Genomic DNA, 12,675 nt, shown 5'->3' with positions numbered 1-12,675 from the left:
TTCCACCAGGGCCATTCAGCTCCTGACCTCATTACGGCCTTGGTTCAAACATGGACAAAAGAGCTGAAATCCCAAGGTAAGATGAGATTGACTGCCTTTGACGTCAAGGCAGTATTTAACTGAGTGTGGCATCAAGGAGCCCTAGCAAAACTGGAGTCAATGGGAATTGGGGGGGGAAACTTTCTGCTGGGTGGAGTCATACCTACCACAAAGGAAAGATGGTTGTCGTCATTGGGGGTCAGTCATCTCATCTTCAGGACATCACTGCAGGAGTTCCTCAGGGTAATGTCCTCGGCCCAACCATATTCAGCTGCTTCATCAATGACCTTCCATCATAAGGTCAGAAGTGGGGATATTCGCTGATGATTGCACAATGTTCACCATTTGTGACTCCTCAGATACTGAAGCAATCCATGTCCAAATGCAGCAAGATCTGGACAATATCCAGATTTGGGCTGACAAGTGGCAAGTAACATTTGCATCACATAAGTGTCAGGCAATGACCGTCTCCAACAAGAGAGAATCCAGCCATCGCCTCGATGTTCAATGGCACTGCCATCACTGAATCCCCCAATTTCCTGGGGGTTACCATTGACCAAAAACTGAACTGGACTAGCCATATAAATACTGTGGCTACAAGAGCAAGTCAGAGGCTAGGAATCCTGCAACGAGTAACTCACCTCCTGACTCCCCAAAGCCTGTCCATCGTCTACAAGGCACAGTCAGGAGTGTGATGGAATACTGCCCACTTGCCTTGATGAGTGCAACTCCCAACAACACTCAAGAAGCTTGACACTGTGCAGGACAAAGCAGCCCACTTGATTGGCACCATATCCACAAACATTCACTCCCTCCACCACTGATGCACAGTGGTAGCAGTGTGTACCATCTACAAGATGCACTGCAGGAATTCACCAAGGCTCCTTCGACAGTATCTTCCAAATCCATGACTATTACCATCTAGAAGGACAAGGGCAGCAGATAGATGGGAACACCACCACCTGGAAACTCCCCTCTAAGTCACTCACCATCCTGACTTGGAAATATATCACCATTCCCTCATTGTTGTTGGGTCAAAATCGTGGAACTCCCTAACAGCACTATGCATGTACCTATACCACATGGACTGCAGCAGTTCAAGAAGGCAGCTCACCACCACTTTCTTGAGGGTAATTAGGGAAGGGCGAAAAATGTTGGCCCAGCCAGCGAAGCCCACATCCCATGAATTAATTTTTTTTTAAAAAGACAAGCCCTAAGATTTTCTGCTGTGCTTAGTGTGGTTATTATGCAAGTATTCCAATGTCATGCCCCTTCAAGTATTTCAATGTCGAGTTGCTCAGCAAGGTACCAGTGTAGTGAAGCTTCTTGAGAATCAAGGCAATGTGGACATATTCATCATGGCCTCTGTATTGCAGATTAAGAAATCTGTTGTTTCTGGTGCCAAAGTCTGGAATGTTTATAGCAGATACCATTCCAGAGAAGGGAAGTCTTAGTACCTGACTGCAGCTAACATAATATATATTTCACAAGAGGCTGAACAACTTCCCAGAGTGAGATATGCTTCCATCCCTGAATTCACTTAACCGAAGCAACCTCTTACTTTGCTTCAACATATGTGTGTCACTCAGAAAAAGGGTATGGTTAACATTGTACAATTCAGTATTCATTCAAGGACTAGATCCCCACAATGTGACCTGTACCAACACTTGAAATGAACAATAGCTAAAGCTTTAGAACTAACTATCCTGTAGCTGTTCAGAGTTTCATTTTGCCTCCTGGACATTTGCACAAGTCATAAAAAAATGAAAATGAGGTGGCCCTCTCGAATTTTTATAATTACGTTGTAATCCCATATACACGTGAAAACACCCCTGCATGTTGCAGGTTTCTATTGCTTATATGTTTTCTCATTCACAAATGCTGAACCAATTTCTTTGGATTATAGCTTCATTCCTTTTCCAATCATCTCCTTTAGGGTATACCATATTTATCACCTGTAGAGATAGCCACAGGACACATCAAAGCCAATCTCCTATACGGTTCCCATTTGGAATTATTGATTTTGGTGACTCTCTTAATGTCAACAAATTTATTCAGTACATCTTGATTCACTATGAGCCTGCTGCGTCATTACCACTATTCCCTGCATGAAGTGGCAGGCCAATCCAAAAATCAGTGGCCCATACTTTCCTTTGACAAAAAGATGCCAATTGCTCCCAATTCCTACACTCCTCAGCTGTTTTAGTGATCACAATCTCTTTGCCCTTCATTTATCAGGACTTTTAAGATGCTACAACACCCAACACTGGTTGTTTATTCTTTGACATGGGAATCATAGCCAATTAAATTATCACCCAGTGGAGAGAGAGCTGCTACTTATTTACTTTATTAGCAGTATTTTCGGGGACAATTCCAAAGTAATTGGTTTGTGTAAGGACCAGACTTGGCTTAGCTGTGATCCACTGCAAGGTTAAATAGGCCTCTGACATTCCCCTGTAACCCTTTAGTGCAAATTCCACGTTTATGTCTCACTTTTATTTTCCCTGGTTAGTGAACTGCTAATCTTATCCCCTCACATTCTATACCAATCATAAGACAATAGTAGGAATACTGTGCACAATTTTAGACCAACACAATAGGAAAAGGCTTGATACAGTAAAAGAGGTTACAGTGCAAATTTGCCCACGTACTGACTAGTATGACATAAGATATATCAGAAATAGGAGCAGGAGTAGTCCATGCAGATCAATGAGCCCAGATCCATCATTCAATATGATCATCATGGAACTGCCCCAACCTTGGGATGTTTTACTCCATTAAAGATGCTATATAAAGTTGTCACTACACTTCTCTATGCCTTGGACCTGACTTTTGCCTCCCAATGGAAGTTCAAATCAGGTCATGAAATGCTGAACTTTTTTCCCTGGAAAAACAATTTTCCTCTGACTTCCCAACCCCATGCCATTTTTGTGTGGGGTTTTCACAAGTCTGGAAGGCTTTTGATGCCAAAATGCATACGTACTCTCTTACAAGGTTGGGGTCCCCATTGTGAGGGCCACATAAAATTGTATTTCCTCCTGCATGCTATTTTCATGTCCTGGTGTGGGTTTTGGAAGTCCTAAAAAGTTCTTAACTGCTTGGGGGGAGCCTGGAACATTCTGAAAGGTAAGTGTAAAGTGTTTTGATGCCTTCAAATGTCATTATTAGATACTGGATTGTAATTTAGATGTGTTTTTAATGTAGTGATTCATCAGAGGAACAGTCCTGCAAAGGTAAGTTAATGATTACATTGGCCACTATTGTATAAGCATTTACATGTATTACAGTACATTTTCCACTGGAGAAAGTGTGATAATGCTTTCAAAAATGTGTTGGTAAACTCTGCTTGTAATGTTTGGCACTGAGATTTAAATGTACAGACAGCTGCAACTGTGGGAAAAATATCCCCTGCTTTTGAAAGGTAAAAAAAAATCTGAGCACCTGCTTCCCCTCCTTTGATTAATAGGAATGAAGAGGACACCATCTGCAGTTGCAATATTGTTTCAATGGCTGTGGCCATTATGAACACTTGGCTGAGTTCCAAAATCTGTTGGAGTACATGGCCGTTCAGGGAAATAATGACAATTTTACGAGGTTGTAGTAACATACTCAGTCTTTGATGCAGTTTGAGTACATGGTTATTTGTTTACACAATTTAATGGCCACTCAAAGGATTAAAAGTTTCAACGGAAGAGTTGTTTATGTAGTATTAATGACAGTTTCATTATGTTGTCACAGGCTTAATTTTCCTACACTTATAAAATAATTCCTATTGTTATTTCATGGCTCCTGAGGACTGTATGCAGTGTATGCTGGGTGAGTAGTCATGGAGGATACATGAGAGGCATGGAGGTGACATGGATGAACTGAGGAGGCATGAAGGTGGCGTGGGGATCTGGGGGTATAGAGGTGGCATGGGGATCTGAGGGGCCATGAAGGTAGCACGGGTGATCTGAGGGGTCATGGGGGTGGGTGGAAGGGCAGGGGTGTGGTTTAAGGGCCTTTAACACAGAGCTGGGCTGTTGTGATGGAGAATGGAATCGGGTTTTTTAACCATTCGCCTCTGCACCCACACTCCTCTAGTACTCAGTCATGGCCGCAAACCGCACTGTGAACCCAAACCGTGTATGAGAAAACAAAAGTCCTGGCAAAGTCACGCAGGGGTCGGGTGCGCTGTACGGAAGCCATGTAAGTGTGCAAGTTGCGTTTTCTTGAATCTACATGATTACTACATTACCTCCACTATTAATATAATCAGTTTAAAGTATATTTCTCTTCTTTACAACAAGCAAAAATATTGCAGATGCTGGGAACTCTCAGCAAGTCAATCAGCATCTGTGAAGAAAACAGATGAATTGATATTTTGGGAATTCTGTTGTCAGAAGTGGAAGATGTTAGTATTGGACGGCATTTTAAAAAGGAACAAAACAAAGCAGAAGCAACTGTGCACACAGGTAAAGTGCTGGAGTGGAAACAGAAATTTAAGTGGGAGAAGCGATATGAGCATGAGTCAATAGAGACATACAGTACTGAGAGATCAAGGAAACAAAAGAAACATGGGACACAGAACAGGTGCGTAATTGAGGGATGGAATTTGGCAGGTAGAAATAGAATCACATTTAACTAATTTTCCCAAAATCGATTACGCTTGTCTATCACAGCTCTGTCCACTCCCCCAACCTGGCTATACAATCTCCTCACAGCTTATTACCCATAATGTGGTACCAACAGCAAATTTTAGAGTAATTTCCTCTATGCTAAATCCCAGTCAGTCATGTTCAAGCTAAACAAGAGTCTTCGGAATATGTCAGTAGATGTACCTGATCAACACAAGAAGCATCCATTTATTTCTAATCTCTACCTTCTATTGATCATCACCACAACTTCACTTTTAATACCATTGAACATAAGCTTCTTGTGTGGCACTTCACCAATGATTTTTAAAGACTTAAATAAATGACATCCACTCCCTATGGAAAATTTGACAAAGTTGTCCTCAGTAACTACCTGTTGGCTGTGACTGATTAGCTGATACATTTTAAATGTTCACTATTATTCTTCATTATGATCCCCAGCAGTTTTGCTGCTCCCCTGACAAGGTTATTTGGTTTGTTCTTTTCCATTTTCATAGAGGTGTGATATTCATCAATCACTGATTCTTTGCCACAATTTCTTGTTTCCATGGTTGCAACCACTCACAATGATGGTTGTGATTCTGAAGGCCTGTCCCCACAACACACCCATCTCCACCGGATCACTCAAGTTTCTTAAAGCCAATTGGCATCCTTGGCAATAGAAAATAGAACAAAACCAACCACAGCCTCACACATCCTCCATTGGCCAGGATGGGCCCAATTTTAACTCAGTCAAAACTCATTCATTTATGCAAAGTTAAAATTGGGCCTGTCAAGCCTGTCTCTCCTTTTCCACTTCAGATTTTCACTGTTCTTGCCTTGTGATTTCATTCTGTTCTCTTCTATTTCCTCTCTCCTTCTCCAAGTTCACTTCATTCTCCTTCCCTTCTGTTCCTCCAGCTCTTCATTCACTTGTTTGGCTTTCCACTTGTTTTTCCTGCTGTCTTCTTTCACTTGTCTCATTATCTTCACTTTTGTTTCTGATCCACTTTTCTCACCTCCCTCCATGTTTATTTCTGTCCTTTTTCTTATCTCTCCTCACTCATCATCTCTTCTCCCACTTTCCCATTTCTCCCCTTTTTGCCTCGTTCTCCTTCATCAGTTTTTTCTTTTCACTTTACTTTCTACGGTGATGGAACTGCTGTTTGGGGATCAGCATGAGGAAAATGAAGGAGTGACATAGGTCTCTTAATTAGTCAGGAAGAGGGATTTAAAACAACTTGGTGGGCAGAAAATGGACTAGTTTTGCCTCAGCTCATTGTTGGCCAGGTCTGTCTTAAGTAATGGCTTTACCAGTACCTGTCTTGAAAGAATCCTGTAAGATTATGAAGGCTCTGATATTTCGTCATTAACCTCCCTTCATATTCTGGAGTTGTAGACTGGCTAGGTCTAGTAGCTTAAGCTTAATGGGACATAAAGTTAATATCAGTAACAGCTCCTTTCAAAAGTTCATTCTATTAATTGTTCTTTCGTGCCCTTCTTTGATACTCCTTTAGTCATTCCTTCAGCCTCTTCTGCCAAAAACTGAGGTGAAATATTTGTTAAGCATCTCTGATGTTCTTTCATTCTCCTCCTTCACCCTTTAGTGGTCCCACCCTTTCTTTGATGTGCTTAGAAAAGCCTTTTCTATTAGTCGCTGTGTTGGCTGAAAATCCTTTTCTTGATACTCTCTCTCAGCCATTCTAATCTCCCTATTTTGCTTCTTTTCTTTGGTTGTGGTTTTTTTGCTGATATTCTTCGGCTAGCCTAAATTTTTAGTATATTTCCTTCTTAGACTTTATTTTTGGAACAAATCTCTTTATTCACTGCTGGAACTCTGGTCTTTGTCTAGTTAGAATATTTTAGTCTGTGCCATTACCATCTCATGCTTCATCTGTCAACTTTTCCATTAATTTGGGCAAGTTCCCCTCCCCCACTCCAGCAGTTGCTCTTTTCCAGTCCAGTAGCACTTTGGTTTGCACACTGTTTTTTCTTTATCTATTGTGACAGTAAAACTAATGATTGCACACCCCCTTCATGTTCTCAGCCTGAACAGGCTGGAGCTCTGATCTCTAGAAAAGGGTAGGAGAGATGACCTAATAAAGGTCTTTAAAATTATGACAGGGCTTGATAGGGTAGACATGGGAAAGTTTCCACATGTTATGGGGAAACCAAAACTAGGGGCTAAAAATAAAAGATAGTCACTAGTAAACCCAATAAAAACAAATTCAGGAGAAACCTCTTTGTTCTGATGCATTTAAGGGGAGCCAATACAAGCACATGAGAGGGAAAGGAATAGAAGGATATATTAAAAGGGTGAGAAGAGGAGGCTCGTGTGGAGTATAAATGGTGGCACAGACCAGATGGGCGAAATGGTCTGTTTCTTTATTGACTCTGAGACTGTGTAAAAGAGAGTGGTTAGAATCCAGGACTTACTACCACGCAGTTCAGGTCCTGATGCTGTGGCAAATATCAAAGTTGCCTTTAAGAGGAAGCTAGGTAAGTAAATGAGGAAGAGGGGAATAGGAGGATATACAGCTAGCATGGAAGTGAGGTGGGAGGAGGCTCAAGTGGAAAATAAACCGGTTGGGCTGTTAAGCCTATTTCTGTGCAGTAAATGATGCCATTTTATTTAACGCAGCTTCATGCACAGCCACTTTTCTGTAGTAAAACCAGTCCCAGTGGCCATGCTTTTGAAACCCTTCATCTTATACCATGGATTGAATTTTAACTCCACTTACCTGGTGGAATTGCAGGGGGCGGAGTGGGTATCAGTTGAAGTAATGTGCTTTCTTCCCACTGTTAACCTATATTAACCTTTTTATTGAGCAGGATTTCCATAGGAAGAAGGTGGGGCTGCTTTAAATATGCAGATTGTGTCTGATGATTGTTGTAAGATGGCGTGTGTAATTCGGTAGGTCTCTAGAAGGGGTTCCGATTCTTATATAGTTTAACAGTAAGTGTTTATTATCTATTAGTAACTATATTCAGTATAAGGCCTAAGCTAGGAACTGTCTCCATGCTTGCCTCTACACACATCTCTGTCCAATACCCTCCAGGCTTGGGTCACATGTTCCTTTACATCATAGTGTATGCGGTACTGTATCCAGTCCCATGTTGACTCTTTCTATGTCAGACCCTTAGACTACAACGATGACATCAGAACCTGATCTGTAATTGCAAGTTGAGTCCTGAGTAGCCAAGATGGGGGTGTGGGCAGGGAGGTGGTAGGGGAGGACGGGGATTCCCTGCTACTTCAACTTGCACCTTCCCCAGATGGTGGGCAGATCCTTTACCCCTCCCCTGCTCGTCTCTGGGGGGTTAAAACTCCTCCAAGTCATGATCACAGGAATACCCTGTTTGCCTCCCAATCGCAGAATCTCCTACTGTTACCCCCTGCATTTTCCTGCACTCACTGACCTTTCAGATTTGAACATAATTCATCTTAAACATTTCTATCAACTTTTTCTGTCTCAGAAATAGCCTCTGGAGAAAGTACGAGGGTTACCCTTTGAATACCGATCCCTGGAGTTAAAACCTGCAGATATTCCAGTATAAGCTGCTTGTGAATGCTTTGCGGAACTTGACAAAACTTAGTTAAATCTAAAAGGCTACGAGCAAATTCGCAACCAGCATAAGAGGCCATTTGGCCCCTCAAGCCTGTTCTGGCATTCAGTGAGATCATGGCTGCTGACAACCTAACTCTGCATACTCGTCTTTGCTCCATATCCTTTAATACTTTGGGTTAACAATCTAGCAATTCTAGATTTAAAATTAACAAATGAAGTTACATCAATCACTATTTGCAGAAGAGAGCGCCAACTTGTACCTTTGCACGTGGAAGTGTTTTCTAACTTCATTGCTGAACCTCGCTCTGATTTTTGGGCTATGTCTTTAGTTCTGGATTCCCTCACAGGCAGAAAACTTTCTCTCTATAAAGAGAAAAGAGAAACCACCATACAATGCCTACTGTCTGGCCCCTGCCGCTTGCTGCTCAACATCACTGAGAGAAACAGATTATCGGCCATCTTCTCAATAGTGTTTGTGGGAGCTTGCTATGTCTTTTAATTATTTCATGGGATGTGGGCATCACAGGCAAGGCCACCATTTGTTGCCCATCCTTAATTGCCCTTGAACTGAGTGGCTTGTTAGGCCATTTCAGAGGGCAATTAAGAGTCAACCACATTGTTGTGGGTCTGTGGTCAATGTAGGCAGACCGGCAGATTTCCCTCCCTAAAGGGCATAAGTGAGCCAGATGGGTTTTTACAATGATCGATGCCATGGTCAATATTACTGAGCTTAGATTTATATTCCAGATTTATTAACTGAATTCAAACTGTTGTGGGATTTGAACCCAGCTTCTGGATTACTAATTTAATGATGTTACCACAGCGCCTGTTTCCCCTCCACCATGCCCTCCATCTTCCTCTGTGGCCACCAGGTTTGCTATTTTGTAACAGCATCTACGGTTCAAAATATGTCATTGGTTATAAAATGCTTTGGGGTGTGCTGAGATCATGAAAAACGCTGAATAAAATGCATGTCCTAACCAAATGCTATGAAATGGCACATATTGACTAATAACGATTTCCATAAGAATATTTTGAAGTTCCAGTACAGAGAAATTCTCATTCTTTAAGTTAGAGGCAAATTCTGAAAAGTAAGACATTAATGAGAGGAAGGAGAAGCAGGGTCATCAGTGTTAAATGAGAGGGATAAAAGACAAAATGAAATAAGCAGACAGACCATGTTATGAGGGCTCAAGCATGGAGTCAGCAATTCATTCTACACTGCAGAGTGCTTCAAACAATACATGGGCAAGTTCAGAGGAGGAGCTACACAATTCTGAATACCACAATAGGATAGTAATTTTATGCAGGAATGAGTAACAGAGATTGAACATAGACATTAAGCTCTGGAAAATCACAGCATGTAAGTGGCTGTGCCCCTTTAACAGGATGAACATGTAATTTTGTACAAGCTGATGTCCATGATCATTATTGTTTTTTTCAGCATCTGGGTTAGAAGATCATATCGGTCCTTCACTGGTGGTGATAAATCTGATGGACTATTAGTGTTGCGCCTAAATGAAGTGTTTTCAGTCAGGGAACCCCAATGTCCCCCCCACCAATTTGTTCTTTTTATATATGTTTCTGTTTGCAGATGAGTCAAACAATAATTTTGAACCCAAATATTTACTCTGTAGGCATTGTGTGAGATCAGTTGGAACATGGCAATTCATTGAGGCTGGCTAATATTAATTTTCTGATTGACTAATAATGATTTCCATAACAACAACCAAAGGTCCTGCTGTGATAGGTCATTGCCATGGAAGCCACTCTAGAAATGCATGAATGCATGCGCACGTGTAGTCATCAGCATCTTATTCAGTTCCTTTTCACAGGAGTTTATATTAACTTAAGTGAGTTGGTAATTGTATTTTGGTTTTCCTTTAAATGATTTCCAGACAAAGTGGAATAGTTTTAAATTTCACACAATTTTAAGATGGACAAGAATTGCGACAACCAGTAGCAGTATCCTGAATACAACTAAATTACACTTCCAATATGTAAGGATCCCAGCTCATTTTCTGTCTTCCTTTTGATTAGCAACAAGCCTTCACCCAAAAGAGAGAAGAAAGGCAGACTTAATTATTATAGCACTTTTCACGACTGCAGGCCCTTCCAAAGTACTTTACAGTCAATGAAGTACTTTTGAACTGTTGTAACAGTTGTTATGTGGGAAACAATGCAGCCAATTTGTGACAGCAAGCTTCCACAAACAGTAATGTAATAATGAGCAGATCATGTCTTTTTGTGATATTGATTGAGATAAATAATAGCCAGAATACTGGGAACAACTCTCCTTCTCTTCTTTGAGGCTGTGTCTAAAGGTCTAGTTTAGGTTAACAGCTTGCCATTCTGGAAGAGCGAAAATATATATATATTTTATTTATTTACAGGATGTGGGCGTCGCCCATCCCTAATTGCTGCCGACTTCTTGAACCGCTGCGATCCATGTGGTTTAGGTACACCCACAGTGCTTTTATGGAGGGAGTTCCAGGATTTTGACCTAGCGACAGTGAAGGAACGGCAATATATTTCCAAGTCAGGATGCTGAGTGGCTTGGAGGGGAACTTCCAGGTGGTGTTGCTCCCATGCATTTGTTGCCCATGTCCTTCTAGATGGTAGAGGTCGTGGGTTGGAAGGTGCTAAGGAGACTTGGCGAGATTCTGCAGTGCTTCTTGTAGATGGTACCCAATACTGCCACTGATCATCAGTGGTGGAGGGAGTAAATATTTGTGGAAGGCGTGCCAATCAAGTGGGCTGCTTTGTCCTGGATGGTGTCAAGCTTCTTCAGGGTTGTTGATAAAATGAAAAATATGATATAAATATCATTGAGACCATGAGCCAGATGTCTTGATCCTTGTGACGATGTTTATTGATGTGACATTCAACTGCTACCTCGCTTTTGCCCATAGTGTGTTCAACACAATTGAGTGGGTTACCCACAAGCATGATTAAAATAACTTCATAGTCATTGTAGCTCAAGTAACGTAAGATTTTCAGGAGAAGTACAATCACACCCGGCTCCCCTTCGAGGGCAGATTTTACTGCTTTAGTTAAATTCTTTGCAGACTGGAGGAAGGGGCAGGAGGGGAGGAGTGGTGGAGAAGTGCCTCTCCTTCCAAATCTGTCCCCTAATACAGTGGTTTCCAAATGTTTTTGTCCATGGAATACTTAAGTGGGGCAAAAGATCCCACAGACCACGACAGCCTTAGCCCACCCACTTTCACTTGCCACAGCAGAAAAAACATCAGAATTCATGGGAAGAATGGTGCTGCTTTTGATTTGATACCAGCAAAGTGAAGTTTGGTTTCAAACTCTAGACTGAGCTTCAGTCTCAAGCCAGGTTCCACAATCAGCCGGTCCTTCCTCTTTATGTTCAGCCCGACAAATGCAGTTCTCTGTTGTAACATTAATATAAATCTTGCTTATAAAACTATAATATTGTTGCTTGCGCTACGACTACGCATGTGGGCGCCAGTCACTTAACCACTCTTCGAATCATATCTCTCAAGGCTGAATTTTTTGTTTACAAAACGGAAAGACGTGGCATGATCTGGATGTTTGGATGTTAAACTGGGATTTTTTTTAAGGGAAGGTCATAAGTTCACCTTGGAACTGTCAACAAGCAGGCCTCTTCCAAGAAATCATCTGACCTTTATGGTACTTGAGGAAGATCTGGTTGTTTGTTTTAAACTACAATAATTTTAATTGAAGAAAACAACTGAAAAGGAAGGTTGATAACTTGCTGGGAATCACATGGGAGGGAAAAAACTTCAGTTGTGAACCTGCTTGTTTTGGAGTCATTCTTGCTAGCGAACAAGCTGAGGAAAGAAGGACATTGACTGGCTCGCTCTCTTTACCTTGTCTAAAATGGTGCGTGGCTATCAACCTGTGGCCAGAGAACCCTCTTCTGAGTGTAACCAGTCTGCATTTGGACCTGCAAAGCTGGACAGTTGGTGGGAACTCATAGGCATCTACCGGGACCAGCAGACGGCCTACACACAAGAAAACGCCAGGTCGACAGCATCAAGGCCCTGCGGACTTTATCCTTTATTTTATAACGCTCATCCTCCAAAGCCCATCTCTGTAGAGAGGCCCTATTTGTTTGTCCTTTGTGTGTGTGTGCTGGGGGAATTCTTTAGGAAGAGTTAAATAGTTATACTTCCTGATTACAATTGTGTGTTAACCAGTACTTGCAACTTGTTAAAAGTTTTGTTTTAAAAATAAGTTAATCATTCTGAGTTTTTGAAAGAAGCCTGGTCAGAGTCTCTTCTTCTGGATACGAGAGGTCTTGGTACACAATTGGTCATTTTGGCAAGAAAATTAAAGATTTAGATTAATGGTATGGTTCTGCTGAGTAGTCGGGTTTGATAATTCGCGCACTCCTCCCATCCTACTTATACCACTCCCAAATGAGGAGAAAATATGGGCTTGAGCAGTTTGTAAATTATTCA

This window comes from Carcharodon carcharias, chromosome 26 (assembly GCF_017639515.1).
Source record: "Carcharodon carcharias isolate sCarCar2 chromosome 26, sCarCar2.pri, whole genome shotgun sequence".
Classification (NCBI taxonomy): domain Eukaryota; kingdom Metazoa; phylum Chordata; class Chondrichthyes; order Lamniformes; family Lamnidae; genus Carcharodon; species Carcharodon carcharias.
Note: the sequence above shows the minus strand (reverse complement) of the source record.